The 26320-nt window shown below is 44.4% G+C and overlaps 1 pseudogene; it reads left to right on the forward strand.

Annotated features, from left to right (window-relative positions):
- Positions 1-372: 372 nt before the first annotated feature.
- LOC144592322 (sialic acid-binding Ig-like lectin 12) lies at positions 373-25444 on the forward strand (annotated as a pseudogene).
- Positions 25445-26320: the final 876 nt, after the last annotated feature.

Consider the following 26320-nt stretch of genomic DNA (forward strand, 5'->3'; position numbering starts at 1 on the left):
TATAATTTCATCATTACACAGCACAAATGTATTTTGCAATCCTTTTCATATTTTGCTTCAGGTTATAAACAGGGAACAATCTTGCTTCTTCCTTCCCGGTCCACTTTCTGAGAATTCGGCAAACTCTTTCTAATCAAGATTTAAGTGAAGTGCGGTGTGGACTTGAAATGTTGCTGGTGTATTTTGCAATGCACCACAGATGGTTCAGCAGCTAGAGGGTGAAGCCCTTGTTGCTGCTGCCAGTTCCACTCAGATTCTGCAAAGACAAGGACTTTGAAATGCAAAGTCTCAAAATGGACTTCTCCATTTGAAGCTGTCTGACGATTCTTGAAAAGTCTCTTGAGCCCTTTTACACTCAATGTTAACTGAGCCCTTTTACACTCAATGTTAACTGTAAAATTCAGAAAACTACAGGAAACAGCAAGGAGTCTTGGTTCTTCTCGACCAGTGGAAAGACTGAACGACATTTGAAAGCTCAGCGAGGGAAGAGAATGCTGTTCATTCTGCTTTGTGCCTTTGCACTGCCTGTCTCTGCTGATCGTAAGTATCCTTTAACAAGGGGCAGCAGTTGGTTTTCTGGCTGCTTCACTGTGAATGAAATGATTAATTATATGATAGACTTGTGTGTCCGTGAAAATGCTGTACTTAATGTGTTAGGCCAGTCTTCCAGAAAGGGAATATGTGTGTGTGAGAAGACCTTTAATACAAACACTTTAAAAATACAGTAAAGGATTGGTTTGAGAAAGAACAGATTATAATGCTGGAGTCAGAGCAGCTGGGGAGGTTGTGTTTAGTTGTCGACCCCACGTTTCTGGATGAAGATATTAGCCCGTGAGTGGGGCTGAGGGGCACTGTGTCCTTGGCATAGTTTAAAGGTGAGGAAGGCTAAGACGATGCGAAATATCTTCTCTGAGAGTAATGCACCTAGAGAATTATCAAATTCAATGTAGTTCAAGCCAAGCCACTTCTTGTCTTCAGCAAGGAGCTGAATATTTTCTCAGGCCGGAGAAATCAAGGGGAATGGGGACAAAGTTCAATTCTGTATTGATTCGGGATTAAGAGCCAAAATCATATTGATTGTTGACCAGTCTTGAACAGCCGAATGTTTTCCTGTGTTGCTCTGAATGTCTTTGCTCTCATTGTTGATTCTGATCCTAATCAAATTGGTTTTGGTTTATTGTTGTCACATGTACTGAGGTGGAGTGGAAACCTGCACCAGGGATAATACCTTTCTCACAATAACATCTCATATGCTAGGAATGAATTCCCAATCTTCCAATATACCTTGTTGTGGCCACGAACATTATTTTTAAACAACACTTCCTCTGCATGTGTAATGCTATATTCTTTATTCTCTTTTCTCTCATGCACTACGTGATGTAATCATGAATGGTATGATTTAGCCGGACAACACACAAAACAATTTGTCGGTTATCTCAGTATACATGAAAATAATAAAACAATACTAATTTTCCTCAATCAGTATTACCGCCCCATCTAAAATGTCCCTCCCGTCTCCATTATCAACATCTTGTAGCCAGGACCATTAAATGCCTGGTCCTGCCCCGACTGTGCCAGTCTTTAGTTATCTCCGTAACATAATTTTCCCCTATAGACATTTCTACCTATGAATAACCAGGCTCACTCACATGTTTACTACTTTAGTGCTATCTGCCACTCACAATCTTGGTGCACCTTATTTCTCTTTTCTGTTGCCACACACTAGTAACGGATACTAATGGATACTAGTCCATTACTTTGCCTGTTTGGCTCAAACTTTTCCTCGTGCACCAATAAATCTCCCTGCTACGACATTGTCCCAGTGTGGCTGAGGTGCAACCCATTGATCTTGGAGAGGTCTTTCCTGAAGCAGAACTGGTCCAATGCCCCTAGAATTTAGAGCAGAAAATGAGAAAGTCACGAAAATTAGTGCAGTAATTAAAATGTCCCAAGCATTGGAACAGTAACCAGAATTCTCATGGATTAGCACAGCAACTGGATTATCACAAGAATTGAGCAGTATTTCAGCTCAAAAATCAACAAATGGCTCCCCAGCCCCAGTTTGTACCACTCACCTATATGCTGAAAGCAATTTAGAGTAGGCTGCTAATTAATGATGTGCATCAGTGGGATGTGGGAAACAACCTAAGAAAGAGAAACCCATGCAGTTTTCGGTGGAAAGTGCAAATTACACACAGCACCCGAGGTCAGGATTAAACTCTGAATCCATAGAGTTGTGAGTTAGCAGCTCCACTAGCTGCTCCACTGTGCCAGCTGTGTACATCTTCGATCAGTGGTAGGGTACTTACTTGGTGGGATCTTTCTGTGCACTACTTGCCTGTTGCATTCCCAGCGCTACTTCACCACCAACACTTCAAACCTGTGAAGCTCTGTGGACCACCACCCCCTGACTGTGAGGGGAGTGATGTAAATACAAGGCCCCTCCTGATCATCAGCTTATAGCTGTGAAAGAGAGATGTGGCTCCAGTGAAGAGCCGGCACAGCCCGGACGGAGGAGGGGAACCACTGCTGGTGCCACAGTCCCACCTTTCCCGTTTCCCAGTGCTCACCACGTGGTGAGGGTGACACACAGCACAGCAACATCGCAGATCAAATGCCTCCCACAAGGGCAAGGATCCAGGGTGGGTGCAACCTCCTACAGTGACTGTGGCCCTCAGTTCAGTCTTAACGTTACATCTCTGTGTCTTCACAGGCTTCACTGCCGGTAAATGGACCATGGAGACACCGGGCCTGGTGATGGGGAGGGAGGGGAAGCCCATGGTTCTATATTGCAAGTTCATTCACCCTCACCATGGTTACAAAGACAACATCAGCATCATCTGGAGGGAGAAGAATGCCAATGAGCCGTTTTTCAAATACACAAATTATCCATCAGGAGACAAGTATAAAAATGAGATCCTGAGTAATGAAGGAGGTCGCTACAAACCAATGGGGAACCCTCGGAAGAACGATGCTTCCATAATCATTAATCAGCTGGAAAAGAAGGATACACGAAAGAAGCTCAACTGTCGTGTTGAGCTCACGGGGAAACGCGGAGCAAAGTTTGGAAGTTCACATGGGCCTATCATAGTATCAGGTGAGGAATTATTGTGCTGCAAACAAACAATTTGCCTGTCTTCCTCCAGTTGCCCAGTGATAGGTGGATAGAAGTGGGGGTGGGGGGGGGGGGGGGGAAGGGGGGGGGGGTGGCATGGAGGAGATGCTTATCAGATGGGTGGAGACAGTGATAATGGCGAGTGGTGAAAAGGAGACATAAAAGGTGTCAGACAAGGAAACAAAATATAAAGGCGGGAGATGGGCTGGGGATAGACTTGGGATAGAAGGAATTATGGGATTTGAGGATGCGAGATGAACAAGCTGAGACACAAGGAGCAGTGTGACTGGGATATGGGAGAAATGTTTGCACAGTGGGGGTGGGGGGGGGGGGGGGGGTGAGGGGCATAACTTGAAATTTGAGAGTTCAGTGTTCATATGGTTTAGGTTATAAGCTACTCAAGCTGACTCTGAGGTGCTGTTCTTCTAGTTTGCTTGTGCTCTCTCACTGATAATCCACAAAGCCAGCGACAGTCAGGTCGGTGTGGGAACAGAAAGAGGAGTTAAAAAGCTTAGTAACCAGGAGCTCCAGCAGGCCTTGGCGGACTGAACACAAGTATTCATAACATTGGGGACACAGAATGCAAGGGATGAGGTTGGAAGAATCATACCTTAGATGTGTGCATCAGGCACTGTGAAAGAGAAAATAAATAAATAAACTACTTTTTATCCACAGCTTCTGCACCCTGTGGATTGCTTGATTATAATCATGTATAGTTTTTTCGTTGACTGGTTAGCATGCAATAAAAGTTTTTCACTGTACCTCGGTTCAGGTGACAATAAACTAAACTCTGGGATGGAAAATTCAGAAGGTTCACAAACATTCTTGCAGGGAATTTCTTGACCTCGGTCTGAATGTCTGACTGCTTTTTCCAAGTCCCTGACCAGTGGTTTTTGAATCATAAGCAGAAGGAAAGAAACTTTCCACAAGTACTTGGGAAATCTATCTATTCCCCAGAGCTCTCTGTCCATCAACATCCATCAGCCCCATTCCCCCATTCCTTCCATACAATCCCCCAAATTACTCCAGTCAAGCGTGTTTAATAGTCGTATGCACTGGGATTAGAACAATACAATTATTCATTGCTGCAACTTTGCAGGCACATTAATGCAACATAATAATAAATATACAACAAACACCAATACAGTAAAGTATCAGTTATACATGGTAAACCAGACCATTATAGTACAAGCATTTGAATAACATTTGAAGTAAGTAGTGCAACTTTATACAAAGTCGTGTTCTGTGCAACTGGGATATTGGCTGAACTCTTGAGGCAACACCTGTAAGTCCTGTTGATGTTGTGGAAGTTGAAATCCATGATGGACCGGGGAATGTTTTTTCTGCAGCCTCCTTGGCTTTGGGGCATTCTGGTTACCAAAGGAGGCTGTGAAGTAGCCAGTCAGTATGGTCCTGTAGAAGTTGTAGTGCATTCAGCGATGTGCCTCAAACATCTGAGGAATTGGAAGAGCTGATGAGCTTTCTTTGTGATTGATCGCATCAATGCACTGGGCCCTGAAAAACTCAGTGAAGTGCATGTCCAGGAACTTGAAGCCCCCAAAGATTAACAGGTTCATGGAATCTAGGTTTTCCCTTCCCCAGGTCAACAATGAGCTCCTTGGTTTGGCTAAAGTTCACAGCAAGATCATTGTTTTGGCAGCACTCAACCAGACCATTGATCTCCCTCCTGTACATTGACTCATCATTATCTTTTATTCATTCAACAACAGCAGTGTCGGCAGTGAATCGTCTCTCTATCTGAAGCATTTTTTGAATCTACCAACCTCACAGGCAGTGAATGCCTGGGCCCTGGATTAATGAAATGTACTTTGTATCGTTTTTGCTTACGTTCATGACAATTTAAATCTGTCTCCTTGTCTTCGAAACTAGTTGTTACTATGTCCACTTCAATCGAATCTCGTCTCAACTTTCCAAGAAGACTGAATCAGCTTTTCTAGTCTAACCCTGGAGGTGACTGTGAATGCATCCTCTCTCATCCTTGACATCCTGGAGAGTAATGACTGGAATTGGAAACAAATCTCTTCCAGTTGAGGAGGTTCAACACAGCCTTCACCCCTATATTTACTCTTATTCACTTACCAATCAAGTGACTTCACAACAGCTGATCACCAGGGCAATCCTGTCCCTAAGCTATCATAGATTCCTGCTTCTCTGCAACATAAAAGACATTTCTTTTGTTGTAACTATTCCCAGTTCTGATCATCAACCTGACAATCATTTGTATCTCTCCTGTTTTATAGCAGTGAAGCTGTCCTAATCTTGTACTTAATGCTTTCGTCATTGAGCCCCACGTCTCACACTTCACTAACCATTCCCTCAATGTGTCACATTTAGGAGTTTTTTAACTGTCTCGTAAGGAGTTCCTTGGCACCCGTTAGCATTGTTCTGTTTAATCTATCTTATCTCTCATTTCTGTGTAGGTATTATCACTTGGTGTGTGTCTCTGTTAATTTTTATCTCGCACACCTTCTCCACTTCTTCATATTCCACTTGCAACCTTCTTACAATTCAATGGAAAATGAACATGTAGTAGAACATATCATATCATATCATATACATACAGCCGGAAACAGGCCTTTTCGGCCCTCCAAGTCCGTGCCGCCCAGCGATCCCCGTACATTAACACTATCCTACACCCACTAGGGACAATTTTTACATTTACCCAGCCAATTAACCTACATACCTGTACGTCTTTGGAGTGTGGGAGGAAACCGAAGATCTCGGAGAAAACCCACGCAGGTCACGGGGAGAACGTACAAACTCCTTACAGTGCAGCACCCGTAGTCAGGATCGAACCTGAGTCTCCGGCGCTGCATTCGCTGTAAAGCAGCAACTCTACCGCTGCGCTACCGTGCCGCCCAGTATAACATGCAGTATAAAATGTAGTAGAGCTGCACTACATCCACTGGATCCTCCCTTATCATTCCTGCTAGATATATTGTCCACCCTAACTCTAAACTCCACTTAAATTGTCAACAGAACTTCCCCTTCATCAAGAATTAAATAAAAAATTGCTGTAAAATTAATCAGGTCTGAATGCAGAGTCAACTCGAGGGGCTACAATATCCATGTAGGAAGGTGTGTTGCTGCTACTCAGGTGGGTTTAACCTAGTTTGGCAGAAGGTTGGGAACTGGAGCAGGGGGAGGTATTGAATGGGATGTAGACTTCAGCTTAAGACTGATCAGAAAGGGCTGGCAGGGCCAGATTAATGAACACAGTGGAACTGATGGACTGAAGTGTGTTTATTTCAATGCTATGTGTATTATGTGTAAGGTAGATGAATGTAAAGTTTGGATTAGTGTATGGAACTATGATGTTGTGGCCAAAAATATGAGAATTTAAAAAAAATAAAATTAGAGTTTTGGTTGAGCAGGACTGACAGCACAATGTTCCAGGGTTTTAGGTGTGATTTAGCAGCATTGTAGGTTATATAAAAATACAAGCAGGTCACCTGCAATTACTCTATTTGATTTGAGAATTCTGCATATTATTTATAAAGAAGGTGAAGTTACATTTACAGCTACATTTCACCGCTCTAGAGCAGCACAGGAGGGTCAGGGACAGATGGGTCAGAGTGGGAGTGGGATGGAGAATCATGGTCACAGATGTGTAGGAATGAACTGCAGATGCTGATTTATACTGAGGATAGACACAAAATGCTGAAGTAACACAACGTGCAAGGCAGCATCTATGGAGCAATGGAATAGATTCTTCTTCAGGTCTGAAGAAGGGTTCCATTCTGAAACATTACCTACTCCTTTTCTCCAGAGATGCTGCCTGATCCGCTAAGTTACTCCAGCATTTTGTGTCTATCAACATGGTCAGAGGTGAAGTATTGATAAAGAAAATGTGATTAATGCATTCGACCAATGAATAATGTCCATGTTTTAAATCTTTCTCTACCCAAGATGATGTCAGAGCATCCATGGTGATCGGGAAGAGGGAACGTTCTGCCACACTGCCCTGCACCTTCAGCCCGCTGAGCGTGAATCGCAGGGTGATCTCTGTCTTCTGGATGAAGGGGAGTCCATTGGAAGAGTCCGTTGTCTTTAATCATGCCCGTTCCTACCCCACAAGTGGTCACGGCACTAACATTGTAAATAGAGGAGGTCGATATGAGCTGGTGGGAAAGCTAGACAACAGAGACGCCTCCATCAGAGTGAGGGGACTCGCGTTGAATGACACCAACGACTATTTCTGTCATGTTTGGACCTGGAATTCCCCTCACAAGACACGGATTCAGGTGACTCAGGATGAGACGAGACTACAGGTTTTGGGTAAGGAAACAGTCAGTGTTGAGGAGTAAATGATAAAATCACATTGAACAACGGTAAGAAGAATCAGCTTTGTTCTGTTTCCTCTCTGAATATTTCACTCAATTCTCCTGCTGGGTCACTTACAACCCCTCACCCCTTCCTGGTGCTACTGGATGGAGTTTCTCCCTATGTGCGAATGAATAACAGTGAATTTAATTGACTTTAATCCCTCTCTCGGCTTCAGGCACCATCTTGGAGCTGTCTGTTGGGAGTGATAATGTATCGGGAGATACCTGTGTGTGCGGAGGGAATGGACAGGTTGATCATTGGAGCTGCCATTTTTCTGTCTACTTTCTTGTGATTGGCTTCACTTTCTAGTGGTTGGACATAGGTGAACATCATGTCTAATCTCCATTGCTGGTGTTCATGGAAGAATCATGGGACCACCAGTGACATTATTGTCAGCCTCTGGTTCTGGTAATGGGGAGGGGGTGAGAGAGAGTAACCCGGGTGTGAGTGATCCTTGATTATGTTGGCTGCTTCCCCAAGGAGTAAATGCAGTTGATGGGTGGGGGAACGAGGGAAAACCTTTTATTCAATCTGCATGGTTAATCCTGAGCTTTCTGTTGCTTGTAATTTTAATCCTCATTGCAATTCCCCCTCTGACTATTTTTTTGTGACTTCCTTATAACCAGTCTAATGCAATTTGAAGAACAGGGCTCACAGCTTCATTCCCGACTCCATTGAATTCAAAAATTCTGGATGATACTTTTTCTCTCTTTTATCAGAACTAACCAGTTCTACTGAAGATAAGCAAAAATGGAATATTGATCATTTATTCTCTCAATATTTATTCACAAAATGCTGGAGTAACTCAGCAGGTCAGGCAGCATCTCAGGAGAGAAGGAATGGGTGACGTTTCGGGTCGAGACCCTTCTTCAGACTGAGGAATGGGTGACGTTTCGGGTCGAGACCCTTCTTCAGATTGAGGAATGGGTGGCGTTTCGGGTCGAGACCCTTCTTCTCTCAACGCTTATTGCAATTTCAATAAGTTAGCTGAAGATTCAGAGGTTGTATAGAGGGGTGGATCGGAAATAGGAAATATCTCTGAAAGGGTGAGTCGAGGTTTGCTGTTGATGAAATTATCTAGTTGGTAAATTAAGGAAGGAAATTGGTGACAGAGAACACGAACAAAGATATAATCTAGAGCTGCAAATTGCACGTCAGAGATGCAAGAAACACCCAGCAGATGAGGCAGTGTCAGTGGAGAGAGGTGAAAGGAGTCAGTATCGCAGATGAATAACCTGCTGCAGAACTTCTGATACAAACAGCGAGAAATTTACCAGAAATTGTTGTATTCAATGTTGACTCAATGGTTCATTGGGTCAACTTGAATAGAACAATTTCTGGTGACTTGCTCGCTGTTTGTAGTCCAGGCTCAAAACATACTTTTATTTATTAGCGTTTGGAAGCCTTCTGTTGAGGTTGATTTTTGTTTTGTGCTGCTCCATTTGAACTGTTTATTTTGTGCCTGTGTGCTGTGATGTCTGTTCTTATTGTGGTTTTAGTGCCTGCTCTGATGTACAGCACTTTGGTCAACGTGGGTTGTTTTAAAATGTGCTTTTATAAATAAATTGGACTTGACTTCACTTGACGTGAGAACCATTGTCCCTCACCTTGCACAGCCCTCCCTCTTCAGCCCTTCTTCCCCAGGGGCAGTTTGGGGGGGAGGGGGGGTGAGGGGGCACCTCCCACAGATGAGTTTAGGGCACAGAAGTTAAAACCCCCTACCCCTCCTAATTCGGTTAACCAGGCCTTTTCTGGTTGGCTGCCAGTGACTAGCAGAATTCTGCAGGGCTCGGTGCTGGGGCCACTGCTCTTCATGTTGTATATTAATGATTTGGATTGAAGGCTTTGTGGCCAAGTTTGTGGATGATACAAAAATAGGTGGAGGGGGAGGTAGTGCAGAGAAAGCAAGGACTCTGCAGAATAACTTGTGTAGGTTGGGAGAGTGGGCAGAGAAGTGGCAGATGGAATATATTGTAGAAAAGTGTGGAGTCATGCATTTTGGTAATAGGAATAAAAGCCTTGATTATTTTCTAAATGGGGTGAGAATCCAGAAATCGGAGGTGCAAAGAGACTTGGGAATGCTGGTGCAGGATTCCCAAAAAGTTAATCTGCAAGTCGAATCAGTTGTAAAGAAAGCAAACGCAATGCTAGCATTTGTTTCAAGAGGGTTTATATACAAAAGCAGGGTTGTAATGCTGACTCTCTTTCAGGCGCTGGTCAGGCCGCATTTGGAACATTGTGAGCAATTTTGGGCACCATATCTGAGGAAGGATGTGTTGGCCCTGGAGAGGGACCAGAGGAGGTTTACAAGAATCATCCCAGGAATGAGTAGGTTAACATCAGATGAACCTTTGACAGCATGGGCCCATATTCACTGGAGTTCAGAGGAATGAGGGGGGACCGCATTGAAACAGACAGAATAGTGAAAGGTTTGGATAGAGTGGATGTGGAGAGGATGTATCCACTAGTGGGAGAGACTAGGGCGAGAGGGTTTAGCCTCAGAATTAAAGGACGTTCTTTTAGGAAGGAGATGAGGAGGAATTTCTTTGCTCGGAGGGTGGTGAATCTGTGGATTTCTTTGCCACAGAAGACTGTGGAGGCAAAGTCAGTGGATATATTTAAGGCAGAGGTAAATAGATTCCTGATTAGTACAGTTGTCAGAGGTTATGAGAAGACAGGAGAATGGGATTAGGAAAGATAGATCAGCCATGATTGAATGGCGGAGTAGACTTGATGGGCTGAATGGTCTAATTCTACACCTATCACTTATGATCCTATGAACCGTGCCTCCCACAGATGAGCTTAGGGTGCAGACCATAAGACTCCAGCCCCCAGCCCTCCTGATTCAGTTAACCGTGCCTTTATTCTCCCTCCTTTACTCTCTCTACACCAACGACTGCACCTCCATAGACTCCTCTGTCAAGCTCTTCAGGTTTGCGGATGACACAACCCTGATTGGACTGATCCAGGATGGGGAGGAATCTGCCTACAGAGGTGAAGTGACACAACTGGCATCCTGGTGCCATCGTAACAACCTGGAGCTCAATGTTCTTAAGGCAGTGGAACTAATTGTAGACTTTCAAAGAGCTCCCCTTCCCCTCCCCCCACTCACCATCAACAACACCACAGTCACATCTGTGGAGTCATTTAAGTTCCTTGGAACCATCATCTCCAGGAACCTTAAATGGGGGGCCACCATCGACTCCACAGTCAGAAAGGCCCAACAGAGGATGTACTTCCTGCAGCATCTAAGGAGGCACAATCTGCCACAGGCAATGATGGTTCAATTCTATACTGCTATCATTGAGTCCGTCCTCACCTTCTCCATCATGGTCTGGTTTGGCTCAGAAACTAAGCACGACATCCGGAGGCTCCAACAGATCGTTCGCACAGCTGAGAAGGTTGTTGGCTGCAACCTTCCCCCCATTGATGAACTGTACACTGCAAGGGCCAGGAAGCGAGCGGGCAAGATCATCTCTGACCCCTTTCTCCCTGGCCACAAAATCTTTGAAGCACTTCCTTCTGTAAGGCAACTCCGGACTGTCCAAGCAGCCACAGCCAGACATAAAACAGCTTTTTCTACTCAATAACCAAAGTCTCTAGTCTCTTTTTTGCTCTGGTTTATTTTCACCCACATGTTTAGACCGTAATGTTGTATCCTTATTGTTTTGATGGGTTTATGCTTTCTTCTTAATTGTTAACTGTATGTTTGTGTTGTCATTTGTGAGCAGAGCACCATGGCACATTGCTTGTATATGCACATACTTGGCCAATAAACCTATTCATTCATTCATTCATAAAATCATTCATTCATTCATTCATTCATTCATTCATTCATTCATTCATTCATTCATTCATTCATTAATTCCATCCTCCTCTCCGGTTCCCGGTCTTCAAGGTCAAGGCTCACTGGGAGCCTTGAAGGCTCCATCTTGTCCAGACTGAAGTTGAGGTGTCTTTACTTGAGATTGGCCCTTATTAGAATAGTGCAGGAGGTCAGGAACAGCTCGATCAGAGTGGGAATGGGATGGAGAATCTAAGTCACAAGTATGGATGAACTATTGATAAAGACTGTGTGGTTATTGTATTCAATTTCTAAATCATATTCACCCTTTAAAACTCTTCTCTATGCAAGGTGATAATGTCAGAGCATCCATGGTGATTGGGAGGAAGAATGGCACTGCCACACTGCCCTGCTCCTTCAGTCCCTCGATCAGGAATCCCAGCTCCATCACGATCCGTTGGATGAAGGGGAGTCCACGGGAAGAGTCCACAGTCTTTAATCACTCTGTGAACCCTCTCTACAATGTCCCTATAAAGGGAGGAGGTCGATATGAGCTGGTGGGAACCCTGGAGCAGGGAGACGCCTCCATCAGTGTGAGGGGACTCAGACAGGGTGACACCAGTGATTATTCATGTCACGTTTCTGTCAGGAATTCAACGTTGACGACTGTGACTCAGGATGAGTTGAAACTGCAGGTTGTGGGTAAGGAAACGTATGTTATGCTGTAAACGATAATAACATATTGAACAACCTTAAGAGGAATGAGCTCCCACTGACAGCGTAGAACAGCACAGGAACAGGCCCTCTGGCCCACAATGTCTGTACTGAACATGATACTGCGTTAATCTTGTCTACCTACAGGTGATACATTTCTTCCATTACCTGCATTTCAAAAATCCTCTAAAAAACTATCGTAGCTGCCTCAACCTCCACCCCTAGCAGTATTTTCCTGGCACCCACCACCCTCTGTGTAAACAATATCTTTCCCCACATATCTCCTTTCATCTTTTCCCCTCTATCCTTAGTACAATGCTGTCTATTCGTTGACATTTCCGCCATAGGTAAAAGGTTCTGACTCTCTCCCCGATCCATGTCTTTCACATTTTTATAAACTTTCAAAAGTCCAGAGAAAGTAGTTCAAGTATGTCCGACCTTTTCTTATAACTAATAACCTCTAATCCAGGCAGCATTCTGGTAAACCTCTTCTGAAACCTTTCCAAAGTCTCCACATCCTTATAATGGGTGAGAACTGTACATAAAACTGGATGCAATAATCTCAGTGTCGTAACTAAAGTTGGAGAGAGCTGCAACATGACTTCCTGACTCTTGTATTCAGAAGATAGACGCAAAAAAGTCCCTTCTTCTCGACCCAAAACGAGACCCTTTCTTTCTCTCCAGAGATGCTGCCTGTTCCGCTGAGTTACTCCAGCTTTTTGTGTCCATCTTCGGTTTAACCAGCATCTGCAGTTCCTTCCTACACATCTTGTATTCCGTACCTTGACCAATGAAAGCAAGCATACTGTACACCTTTTTCACTTGTGTTGCCATTTTCAGGGAGTTATGGATTTGGAACCCAATATGTTTCTGTACATCAGTGGTTTTAATGGTCTTATCCTTGTATACTTTCCACTTGCAATCAATCTCCCAAATGCAACACTTCACATATGTTTGGATCAAACTCCATCTGCCATTTCTCTGCCTGTATCTGTGTGCGGGTTTGATATTTAAGCTGCCACTTATGTGGACTGCACTCTTGTGATTGTCTTCACTTTCTCATGTTTGAACGTCACATGAGAAGGGGTAGGCCTTTTAGAACTGAGATGAGGAAAAACTTTTTCAGTCAGAGAGTTGTGAATCTGTGGAATTCTCTGCCTCAGAAGGCAGTGGAGGCCAATTCTCCGAATGCATTCAAGAGAGAGCTAGATAGAGCTCTTAAGGATAGCGGAGTCAGGGGGTATGGGGAGAAGGCAGGAACGTGGTACTGATTGAGAATGATCAGCCATGATCACATTGAATGGCGGTGCTGGCTCGAAGGGCCGAATGGCCGCCTCCTGCACCTATTGTCTATTGTCACTGTCTCATCTCCAATGTTGGTGTTGATGGGAGTCTTGTGGCATCTCCAGTGATATTGTCGTCAGGCTATGATTATGGTGGAATGGGTCAGGTAATATTGACTTCTGAGGCAGTTCTGGCCAGTTCTTATACAAACAGTAAGCAAGTTATTGAAATTGTTGTTTTAAATGTTAACACAAAGGCGCTTCATGCTGTGCAGACAGATGATGAGGTACTGTTGCTTGAGATTGGGCCTCGTTAGAACAGTGCAGGAGGTCTGAAACAGGCAGATCAGAGTGGGAGTGGGATGGAGAATCAAAGTCACAGGCATGGATGAAGTATTTTTATAAACCATGTGGAATAGATTGCTAAATACAACTTTTCTCTATACAAGATGGAAAGATAAAGACATCCATGGTGATTGGGAAGAGAAGTGATTCAGCCACACTGCCCTGCTCCTTCAACCCCTTGAACAAGAATCCCAGCCCCATCACGATCCGCTGGATGAAGGGGAGTCCACGGGAAGAGTCTACAGTCTTTAATCACTCTGTGAACCCTCCCTACAATGTCCCTATAAAGGGAGGAGGTCGATATGAGCTGGTGGGAAAACTAGACCAGGGAGAAGCCTCTATCAGAGTGAAGGAGCTCAGACTGAACGACAGCAGTGACTATTTCTGTCACGTTTGGGTCAGGAATTCCACACAGGAGACGGTGACTCAGGATGAGACGAAACTGGAGGTTGTGGGTAAGGAAAGATCTGTCTGTATTGTGCTGTGAACGATAAAATCACATGATCAACTGTAAGAGGACATGAGATCAGTGACAGGTGGAGCCGAGATCGGCCCAATCCATTCCTTGCTCTGGGCTGCCCTCGCTCAGCACTGCCCCTAGTGATTGGAAGACAGTACTGATTCCGGCCAGGATGCACAGAGCTCCCTGCAGCAGGGTCAGAGATTCAGAACCACATTCACCTGCTGAACCTCCAGACCGTGTATCTGTGACAGGGTCTGTGTTGCAAAGATCCACAGACCGTCCTGGGGTATTTGCATCAGTCTCTTTCATTCACATCCACTCCAGGATACTGTATGTTCTCTCACTGAATATTAGAGCATAGAACAGTGCAGCACAGGAACAGCCCCTTTGGCCCACAGTGTCTGTGCAGAACATAATGGTAAGTTAAACTAACATCATCTGCCCACACATGATCCATATCCCTCCATTTCCCGTAGATTCATGTGCTTCTCAAAGACACTATCATATCTGCAAATATTTCACTGCAGACTCCTAGGTGTCTTCTTCCAATCCTCATTCAGAAGGACTCTATCCTCACACAGCATCAATAATGATTAATTCAATGAGTTTTAATTGAATTTCTTCCTTCTCCAAGTCCCAGCCACCATCCTGGAGCTGTTTTTTGGGAGCAGCAATGTAACTGGAGAAAAGACCCTTTTGTGCAGGGCTGAAGGGAAGCCCCCTGCAAACATCACGTGGATCGGCCCAGGGAACAGCACACTGCACTTGAACAGTAGTGAGATGAGGGTCACACATGATCCAGAGAAACTACTGACTGTGGGAGAGCTGCTTCACCCCAGGATGCCAGGGAAATACACGTGTGTGGCTGTGAATGAACACCAGAGAGACACGCGTGAGATCCGCTTACACATGGATAGGAAATGGTTAATGCAGGTCCTCTGCTTTGGATTGTCCATATTGGCTATTGCCCTCCTTGTGATGGTATTTGTTCTCAGGTCTTTGAAAAAAGGTAAGTTTGCCAATAACAACTGCATTGTGGGCTGTTTTGGGTGTTCTTGGGAATGTTGGCTTTTTCACATTTTGTAGGCCGGAAATGTGAACAGGAGGGCAGTCATCCCTGGTTAGGCCACATTTGGGGTATTATGTCCAGTTCCGGTCACCACATTTCAGGAAGGATGTGGACGCTTTGGAGAGGGTGCAGCAGAGGGTTACAGAATACTGCCTGGATTAGAAGATTTTAGCTATAAGGAGAGGTTGGATTGTTTTTCTTTGGAACATCTGATGCTGAGGGGCGAACTGATCAAAGAATGTCAAATTATGAGACACATACAAAGAGTAGATAGTCTTTTTTCCCAGGGTTGAGATATCAAAAACTAGAGAGCATGGGTTAAGTTGAGAGTAGGAATGTTTTTAAAGGAGATTTAAGAAGTGCAATTTGTTTAGAATGGTTTGTGCCTGGAACGTGCAGCCAGGGGAGGTGTGGAAGCTGACACGATAGCAATGTTTAAAGAGCATTTATACACGTAAATTTTGCAGGAAATGGAAAGAGATCAACCATGTGCTGAGGGATGTGATTAGTTTAATTTGGCATTGTGGTCGGCACAGACATCGTGTGCCAAAGTTAAATCTTCAGTTCTGGTGGACCTGGCTTGTTCCACCTTGAAGGGTCAAGTCTGCCCTCACCATTGTCACCCTGACTGACCTTGTCCATGGTGACTTGGGTATATCAGGGTCAGAATTTCCATTCTTAATAATACAGTCCTGAGATAAGGCATTCATTGCCCTTGCCCTCAGATGAATTTGTGGGAAGGTCCGGCTGTGATTCTGTCCTTAGATCCTCGCTGTTCGTCGAATGCTTGGGTATCATTTGATAAAGGTTCTGAGCTTTCCGATTCAATACTGGACCAGTTTGCAGATGATGTGAAACTGAGTGGGAAAGTGATGGCTTGAAGCTTTGAAGAGGATCTATAGACAAGCCAAGTGAGTTGGGAAACAACATGGGAATGTGGGAAAATATGAGGGCAAACTTCAGTGCTGCTACAGTGGTGACGGATTGGGGAATACTGATGTTCACAGATGACTCACTTATATATAACAAATACAGCATGGAAACAGGCCTGTCCGGCCCTACCAGTCCACGCCGACCATTCTCCCTGACCCCCCTAGTCTCATCTACCTGCACTCAGACCATAACCCTCCAATCCCCTCCTATCCATATACCTATCCAATTTACTCTTAAATAATAAAATCGAGCCAGCCTCCACCACTTCCACCGGAAGCCCATTCCATACAGCCACAACCCTCTGAGTAAAGAAGTTCCCCCTCATGTTACCCCTAAACCTTTGTCCCTCAATTCTGAAGCTATGTCCCCTTGTTGGAATCTTCCCCACTCTCAAAGGGAAAAGCCTACCCACATCAACTCTGTCTGTCCCTCTCAAAATTTAAAAAACCTCTATCAAGTCCCCCCTCAACCTTCTACGCTCCAAAGAATAAAGACCCAACCTATTCAACCTCTCTCTGTAGCCTAAGTGCTGAAACCCAGGCAACATTCTAGTAAATCTCCTCTGTACCCTCTCCATTTTGTCGACATCCTTCCTATAATTTGGCGACCAGAACTGCACACCATACTCCAGATTCGGCCTCACCAATGCCCTGTACAATTTCAACATTACATCCCAACTTCTATACTCGATGCTCTGATTTATAAAGGCAAGCATACCAAACGCCTTCTTCACCACCCTATCCACATGAGATTCCACCTTCAGGGAACAATGCACAGTTATTCCCAGATCCCTCTGTTCCACTGCATTCCTCAATTCCCTACCATTTACCCTGTACGTCCTATTTTGATTTGTCCTACCAAAATGCAGCACCTCACACTTATCAGCATTAAACTCCATCTGCCATCTTTCAGCCCACCCTTCCAAAAGGCCCAAGTCTCTCTGTAGACTTTGAAAATCTACCTCACTATCAACTACTCCACCTATCTTAGTATCATCTGCATATTTACTAATCCAATTTGCCACACCATCATCCAGATCATTAATGTAAATGACAAACAACAGTGGACCCAACACAGATCCTTGGGGCACTCCACTAGACACTGGCCTCCAACCTGACATACAATTGTCAACCATTACCCTCTGGTATCTCCCATTCAGCCATTGTTGAATCCATCTTGCAACCTCACTATTAATACCCAATGATTTAACCTTCTTAATCAACCTTCCATGTGGAACCTTGTCAAATGCCTTACTGAAGTCCATATAGACAACATCCACAGCCTTGCCCTTATCAATTTCCCTGGTAACCTCTTCAAAAAATTCAAGAAGATTAGTCAAACATGACCTTCCAGGCACAAATCCATGTTGACTGTTTCTAATCAGGCCTTGATTATCCAAATAATTATATATATATACTTTATGTCCAAACGTGCGGATTTCGGAAAACAAATGTAATGTTGGCCTTTAATGCAAGAAGATATGAACTCAGGTGTAAATGTATAGGTCCTTGGTCTATATACTTTCAAAAGGACATGTGGACGTGGAGTTACCAGCAGTGAGAGATTCCAGGACCAGAGGGCACAGCCTCAGAATAAAAGGATGAATCTTTAGAATGGAGATGAGGAAGTTTTTTTTTTAGCCAGAGGGTGATGAATCTGTGGAATTCAATGCCACGGGCAACAATGGAGGACAAGTCATTGGAAATTTTAAAGCGGAGATTGATAGGTTCTTGATTAGGTCCTTAGATTTGTACAACAGCAACAAAAGCTTGCATTCATGTATTAATTTATTATTATAGTCACCTACTGTGATACAGTGAAAATCTTTGTTTGGATGTTATTTGGTCAAATCTAATCATACAATACACGAGTCCAATCAATCCATATACAAGTACGACAGGTAGTGTAAAGAGAAAAGTACGGGAGTACATAATAGTGTGTTTTAGACTTTAGAGATACAGCATGGAAACAGGCCCTTTGGCCCACCATGTCTGTGCCGACCAGCGATCACCACGTATCATTAATACTTATGTCTATCGTGTGTGGGAGGAAGCCAGAGCACTCGGAGAAAACCCAAGTGGTTACAGGGAGAAAGGCAGCGTGAAGTGCAGCGTGAAGTGTCGATGGAGTCAATAGTGGGAAATGTGGTCTGTGTGATGGACTCGACTACATCCACAACTCTCTGAAATTTCTTACGGTCTTGGGGAGCGGTTCCCAAGCTGTGAAGCATCCTGACAGTATCCCGATCAGTCTGAAGAAGGGTCCCGACCCGAAGTGTCACCTATCCATGTTTTCCAGGGATGCTGCCTGACTTGCTAAATTACTCCAGCACTTTGTCTTGCTTTCAATGGTGCATTTGTAGAAATTGGCTAGTGTTATCATATCATATCATATCATATATACACAGCCGGGAAACAGGCCTTTTCGGCCCACCAAGTCCGTGCCGCCCAGCGATCCCCGTACATTAACACTATCCTACACCCACTAGGGACAATTTTTACATTTACCCAGCCAATTAACCTACATACCTGTACGTCTTTGGAGAAATGCCAAACTTTTTGTTGGTCTACTGAGCAAGCATGTGGCATGATTAATACAACAGAACATCCCTAGGTAGGGCAGGATAGGCACTGAATAGTGTTCAAAACTGGGGCATAAGGAGGCCTAACGACATCCTTCCCTTTGGTTTTATATTAGACCGTCTTCTTCCTTCCTTATCTGATTCCACATCTACACAGCTTTGTCTTCATTTTATCTCAATCCTTTGTTACAAACTCCACCCATCTGCCACTCAACCCTCTTCACCTGAATCTACCAACATTTGTCAGTTTTTGCCACACCCGTTCCCCTTCAACTCTACTCGCCAGCTTTCTCCCCTCTATCAATCTGATGAAGGATCCCGACCCAAAACATCATCGATCCATTTCTCTCCACAGAGCCTGTGTGGCCCTCTGAACTTCTCTAGCACTTTGTTCTTTTACTGGGGCAAGTAGCTAGGGAGCAGCTGCCTTTTGGGGAAGTTTGCATCAGTAGGTCAGAGTGATTTAATGATGAGAGGTTGTAAATTTAGACTCGAAGGAAAAGGAAGCATATGCAAAGTTTAAGGAACTGAAATTGGACAGGGCCTTTAAGAAGATGATGAAAGGAAAGAACTTTCAGAATGGCAGGGAGTGGAGAGTGGAGTCTCGGTGCTGGGGCCGCAACTATTTACAATATATATTAATGATTTGGATGATGGAATTAGAAGTAACACTAGCAAGTTTGCGGATGACACAAAGCTGGGTGGCAGTTTGTACTGCCAAGAGGATGTTAAGAGGTTGCAGGGTGACTTAGACAGGTTGAGTGAGTGGGCAGATGCATGGCAGATGCAGTATAATGTAGATAAATGTGAGGTTATCCACTGGTGGCAAAAAAAAGGAGGCAGATTATTATCTCAATGGTGTCAGATTAGGTAAAGGGAAGTGCAACGAGACCTTGGTGTCCTTGTACACCAGTCGCTGAGAGTAGGCATGCAGGTACAGCAGGCAGTGATGAAAGCTAATGGCATGTTGGCCTTGATAAAGAGAGGATTTGAGTACAGGAGCAAAGAAGTCCTTCTTTGCAGTTGTATAGGGCACTGGTGAGACCACATCTGGAGTATTGTGTGCAGTTTTGGTCTCCTAATTTGAGGAAGGACATCCTTGCTATTGAGGCAGTGCAGTGTAGGTTCACGAGGTTAATCCCTGGGATGGAGGGACTGTCATATGAGGAAAGATTGGAAAGACTAGGCTTGTATTCACTGGAGTTTAGAAGGATGAGAGGGGATCTTATAGAGGCGTATAAAATTATAAAAGGACTAGACAAGCTAGATGCAGGAAATATGTTCCCAATGTTGGGGGAGTCCAGATCCAGGGGTTACAGTCTAAGAATAAAGGGGAGGCCGTTTAAAACTGAGGTGAGAAGAAACTTTTTCACCCAGAGAGTTGTGAATTTGTGGAATTCTCTGCCACAGAGGGCAGTGGAGGCCAATTCACTGGATGAATTTATGAGAGAGTTAGATAGAGCTCTAGGGGCTCGTGGAATCAAGGGATATGGGGAGAAGGCAGGCACAGGTTACTGATTGTAGATGATCACCCATGATCACAATGAATGGCGGTGCTGGCTCGAAGGGCCAAATAGCCTCTTTCTGCACCTATTTTCTATGTTTCTATGTTTCTAACTCAAGCAGGGAATTAGGAGGCCCAGATGCGTTAGAGCTGAGAGTAGAGGTGTGTTTAAGGAGCAGAGTGGGAGAGGTATCGAGAGGGGATTCTCACAGAATACTTTCCTGTGTCTTTGACAGGCTCACAGCAGCGTTGGTGTGGTGTTGATGCCTGCGTGGCCAATGGTCGGGAACCACAAGGACCAGAGCCAGGTAATGGGGGAATCTGCCCAAACTTCCTTTCACATCGAGGACATTCTTTGGAAAAGCTGAGCTCAAATCCACATTTAATAACTGGCCTTTCAATTGTCTCTACCACCTACTCTCCCTCCCTCCCTCCCATCGCTTCCTAATTAGATCAGCAAAGACAATCCCTCTCAGAGCAGATCGGGTTGTGTGTTCAAGTGGATTATTAATACTTAAAAGACTTGCCTCAAGGCCCAGGGCTCGCACTAAGATTCCAGATTCCTCAGTCATGGGAATTAGATTTAGATTTAGAGATACAGCACGGAAACAGGCACTTTGGCCTACCGTGTCCGCGCCGCCCAGCAATCCCTGCACATTAACACTATCCTACACCCTAGGGACAATTTTTACATTTGCCCAGCCAATTAACCTACATACCTGTATGTCTTTGGAGTGTGGGAGGAAACCGAAGATCTCAGAAAACACCACAGCAGGTCAAGGGGAGAATGTACAAACTCCGTACAGACGGCGCCCGTAGTCAGGATCGAACCTGAGTCTCCGGCACTGCATTCGCTGTAAGGCTGCAACTCTACCGCTGCGCCACCGTGTCGCCCTTTAATTAATCTGATCTGTCGAACCTACTGGAAGTATTTTGTATTGGACACCTGTCCTTAACTCTAAAGATTGAAGGTCCAACCTATTTAATCTCTTTGCAATCCCAGAAACGAGCCTCATGAACTTTTGCTGCACAACCTGCAAAGAAAGTATAGGTAGTTCTGCTCAACATAAGATTTGAAATCGCAAATTGGCTACAACACGATTACTGAATTAGGTAATGCTATTATACAGCCTGAATTGGTTATAAAGTAATCTCTATCAGGAAGTAGAGATCCAGTTAAAAGTTACTTTGGAAATTGGGAAGCAGAAAAAAAGCTATCTTGGATAAAAACAACCTGGGGGGAAAAACATGTTCATGTAACCTCCCTGCAGTAATCATGTCTCTGATGAATACAAATCATGGGTGGCCAAGCAGTCATTTCAATTGACATTTGAGCAGTGATACTCTATTAAATGTAACATTGAGCCATCAAAATTTGTAGATCGCAGCTACAAAATTAAACGGAGCGATAGAAAATATCTTTATTTTTGAAAAACCAGTGGGAGAAATAACTTTGTTATTGCAAGTTTCATAATCCCGAGCCTCTAACCTCCTTTTTCTCATTGGCACAATACTTTTCAGAATGTAATTTTCTATAATAAGATGTTGCGTAAGAATGCAGCGTGTGTGGTATAGTGGAACTGCCTGTGCATTGCCTTTTTGGGTAAGGAGACCAATGTTAGATCTAATACACCAGCTTTGGTCTTGAATGGCCAATGTAATTCGGAATTGATCCTATTCTTTCAAAAAGTAACAATACATGATCCGTTTATTGTTAGGTTTGCACAAAGAACCTCATCTATGAAAGCCTCCACCACCCCTGAGGATAGGATTGGAAAGCTGTACATTTTGTGATTCCCTTCCATTTTATCTACAGTTTTGACGCTGTGGGAGGGGATGGGTGGACAGTTTTGGAGCTCTAATTTCTTCATTAAAATATGCTTTGCTTTTTTTGTGCCTTTGACAGGTTCACAGGAGCCTGAAGGGGACCCTGTTTACAGTGTTGTTCATTTAAACACATGGCCAAGAAACAGGGCAGACACTCAGGCAGTTCCAACACCAGGAGAATTGGACAGGAATGTTGGTGAGTGCAGTGATGGTTATCATTTGGAATTTACAGTTTCTAGATACATGATAAAGGAATAGCGTTTCGTGAAAGTAAAGCCAGCAAAGTCCAATCAAGGACAGTCACCAAAGAGGTAGATAGTAGTTTAGGGACTGGGATTGTGAGGTTAAGAAAGCAAGACGATGAAGTTGTGCAGTAAATTTGTGTTCTTTCCAGATCCTCGTGACTCTCCAGATCCCGTCATTTACAGCATTGTTCACGTTCGAAGACGTTCCCAAGTAGGAGCAGAGATGGGTAAGGAACAGTAAGCACACGGTGAGCTGTGATACCACAGTAGTGACGTGGACGCCCCATGCAAAATAGTGTCCACGATGGGCTGGAAGGCATACCCTTGATGTACTGACTAGAAACATCCACTCGCACTGACAATACCCACTGGGCTTCCCATCAAGCCTGCGGTTCAGAGCTCTCCATATCCAACATTCAGGGAGGGTGCTGCAAAGGCCAGACATAGCGGAAGCAGTAACAAAGACCCAGGACATAGTTACTAGGGATCCTGGTGTTGTTTATCTTCCGCTTCCCACCATCGGACGGCCAAGCATCAGACCTGGAAGCACAATGCTGTCTGTTCTGCAGTACAGTTCTGTATCCTCAGAAGCAGCGAGGGGTTCTCTCGGGGCTTGCCAAGTGTCATAATGAGGGGTGAAGAACAGTCTTGGCAAAAGATGGACCACTACAGGAGGGGCAATCGAAACAGGCAAGAGAAGGTGATTATCAGAGGTGGGAACTCGCAGAGTCACACAGCACGGAGACAGGTCTTTGGTCCAACTTGCTCAAGCCGATGAAAATGCCCCATCCACACTAGTCCCACCTGCCTGCATTTGGCCCTTATCCCTATAAACCTTTCCAATCCATGTACATGTCCCAATGTCTTTTAAATGGGAGTGGGTGGTTTGAGTGATAGAATACAGTGGGGGAGAGATGCTGGAGTGCAATAACAATCTGTGTTCTTTTCAGATCCCGCGGATTCTCAGAATAGTCTCTACAGCAATGTGCACATTCAAAGACCTCCCTGCAAAGAGGAGGAGACTGGTAAGGCACACGGAACACACGGTGAGTGACAAAATACACACATCTGTGTGGACACCTCTTGGGAACAAAGTACACCTATTTCATACTGGACACCCCTTGGGAACACAGCAAACCCATTTCATACTGAGTGGACCCAGCACCGATCCCTGTGTTACACCACTAGTCACAGGCCTCTGGTGTGAATAATAACCCATCACCACCACCTTCCACCAAGCCAAATTTATATCCAATTGGCTCATTCACCCTGGACCTCATGTGATTTAATCTTCCAGACTAGCAAGCCATGTGAGAACTTGGCAAAGGCCTTGTTAGCGTCCATGCAGGCAATGTGTACCAGCTCTACCCTCGTCAATAGACTCGTCACCTCGTCAAAAGCTCACTCAATTTCATGAGTCACACACAAATTCCTCACACAAAACCATGCTAACTATCCCTCATCAGTCGTTACCTTTCCAAATCCGGGTACATCCTGACCCTCAAAATCCCCTCTGGTAATCCCCTCACCACCACAGGCTCACCGGTCTGTAGTTCCCTGTCTTGTACTTGCAGACCTTCTTAAATAGGGGCACAACATTAGCCACCCACCAGTCTTCCGGTACCACACATGTGGTTAAAGATGATGCAAACGCCTCTGCCAGAGCACCTGGAATTCCTTCCCTAGCTTCCCACAATATCCTAGGATACACTTGATCAGGCCTTGGGCATTTATTTACCCTAATATGTCTTAAGACTGCCAGCACCTCTTTTGTAATGTAGATATGTTCCAATGTATTGCAATTCATTACTCTTAATTCCTTGACTTCCATGACCTTCTCCACAATAAATACAGATGAGAAATGTTCATTTAAAACCACATCCATCTCTCATGGATGACCATGTTGATCCTATTCTCTTTAGTTAGCCTTTTGCTCTTAATATACTTTGAGAATTTCTCTGAGTTTTCCGGTATCTTATCTGCCATATCAATCTCATGTCCTCTTTTTATCCTCCTGATTATTTCCTTCTAAATTGTAAACCACCATCCCTTATACTTGAGAGGCTTGCTTGATTCCCAGCTGCCTATATCTGACATATGTCCCTTTTGTTTGACTATTGCCTCAATATCCTTCATCAATCATGTTGAATAGCAGAACAGTCTTGAGTGGCCTACTTCCTCCCCCATTCCTTACATTCTACGGACAAGATTCCTCAGACAGTAGCTTGACTCTGTGTAGTCTGCCGTCAACCAGAGGACATAGGTTTAACTCAAGAACCAGAGGATTTAGGTTTAACGTGAGAGCTAAAAGATATAATAGGAAAAAGAGGGGCAACGTTTTCACACTGAGGGTGGTGGGTATATGGTCAGGGGAGGGCAGGGGAGGGCAGTTGAGGAAGGTACTATGACAACATTTAAAAGACATTTGGTCAGGTACATGGAAAGGAAAGGTTTAGAGGCATATGGGCTAAATTTGGGCAAGTGGGGTTAGTGTAGATGAGCATCTTGGAAGGTAGGAACAAGTTCGGCCGAAGGGTCTGTTTCCGTATTTTATGAGCCAGATTCATTTAAGACAAGTTTAAGATGCGAAGGGAAAGATTTAATAAGAACCTGAGAGGCAACTTTTTCACACAGAGGGTGGTGGGTATATGGAACGAGCTGCCAGAGGAGGCAGATACTATGACAACATTTAAAAGACATTTGGACAGGTACATGTATTGGAAAGGTTTAGAGGGTTGGAGGCCAAGCACAAGCAGGTGGGATTAGAGTAGATGGGGCAACTTGGTCGGCATTGGAAGGTTGGGCTGAAGGGCCTGTTTTCGTGCTGTATAACTATGGTTTGAATCAAAGCAGCAGAATCTTACAATAATAGCATAAAATCATAACATGGAAATTGTTTATCCTTCAGGCTGCATTTACGCAACGGTTGTATCTCCAAAAGAACAGCTCGAGGATGCAAGTGGAAAATAAAACCTCCTGCGCATGACAAACCTCCCTGGTAATTTCGGATAACGTTGAAGTCACAGATCTTGAGTTGAATTGGAACGCTTGAGACTCGGGACTGGGGAGCCCCACTGTAGAGGACATCTGTGAAACTTCGGAGGCTTCTGTGCATTTGAGATCCTCATCTGTTATAGTGCCAGGACGGACCAGAGCAATTCATTGCCAGTGAGCTGCTTCTGAAGTTCAGTCACTATCGTAAGATAGGGAGTCAAAGCACAGCAAAAATCTTCTGAAGCATAGTAATGAATGGATAATTGAAAAATTAATGTTGGACCCCGGGTATTTGGGGAAACGTTTCCCCTGCTCATCTTCAGAACATGAAACTATCATCTTGTTGTGAGATTGCACACGTTTCCTTTTTGGGGAAGGACATCAGCTGTTTTTCCATCTGTTCAGCCCCACTGCAAGGGTGGATCGCAGAACAACAAACAATCTGTTGGAGGAACTCGGCAGGTCTGGGTGGAGGTGTAGGGTGGAGGAATTGTCAAAGGAAGGGTGATTCTTATACATACTTGGGAAAATGCTTCAGCAAGCCATTCAATTCAAGGGCAAATAGGGATGTGAAACAACTGCTGGCTCACAGTGTGACTAAGAACTATTCCCTTCACATAATACTTCAATTAGTCATTCTTTTTACAGACCTTTTACCTCTCTCCAGTCTTCCTACTGATCTTGGCAACTTAACATTGGTTCATACAGCACAGAAACAGGTTCTTCAGTCCAACTAGATGCCCCATCGATGCAAGTCCCATCGGCCTGCGTTTAGCCCATGTCATTCTCAACTTTCCCAATCCATGTACCTGTCAAATGCCCTTTAAAGGTTGTGATAGTTTCTGCCTCAATCACCACCCCAGGCAACTCGTTCCATATACTTACCACCCTCTGTGTGAAATGTTGTCTCTCAGGTTCCCATTAAATCTTTCTCCTCTCACCTTAAACATATTCCCTGGTTCATGATTCTCCAATTCCGGATAAAAGACTCGGCATTTACCCTGTTTATTCCATTATCATCTTATACATCTTTATATGATCCCCCCTCATCCTCCTGTGCTCTAAGGAATAAAGTCCAATGCTGCCCAATTTCTCCCTATAGCTCAGGCCCTAAGG

Source organism: Rhinoraja longicauda, chromosome 3 (assembly GCF_053455715.1).
Source record: "Rhinoraja longicauda isolate Sanriku21f chromosome 3, sRhiLon1.1, whole genome shotgun sequence".
Classification (NCBI taxonomy): domain Eukaryota; kingdom Metazoa; phylum Chordata; class Chondrichthyes; order Rajiformes; family Arhynchobatidae; genus Rhinoraja; species Rhinoraja longicauda.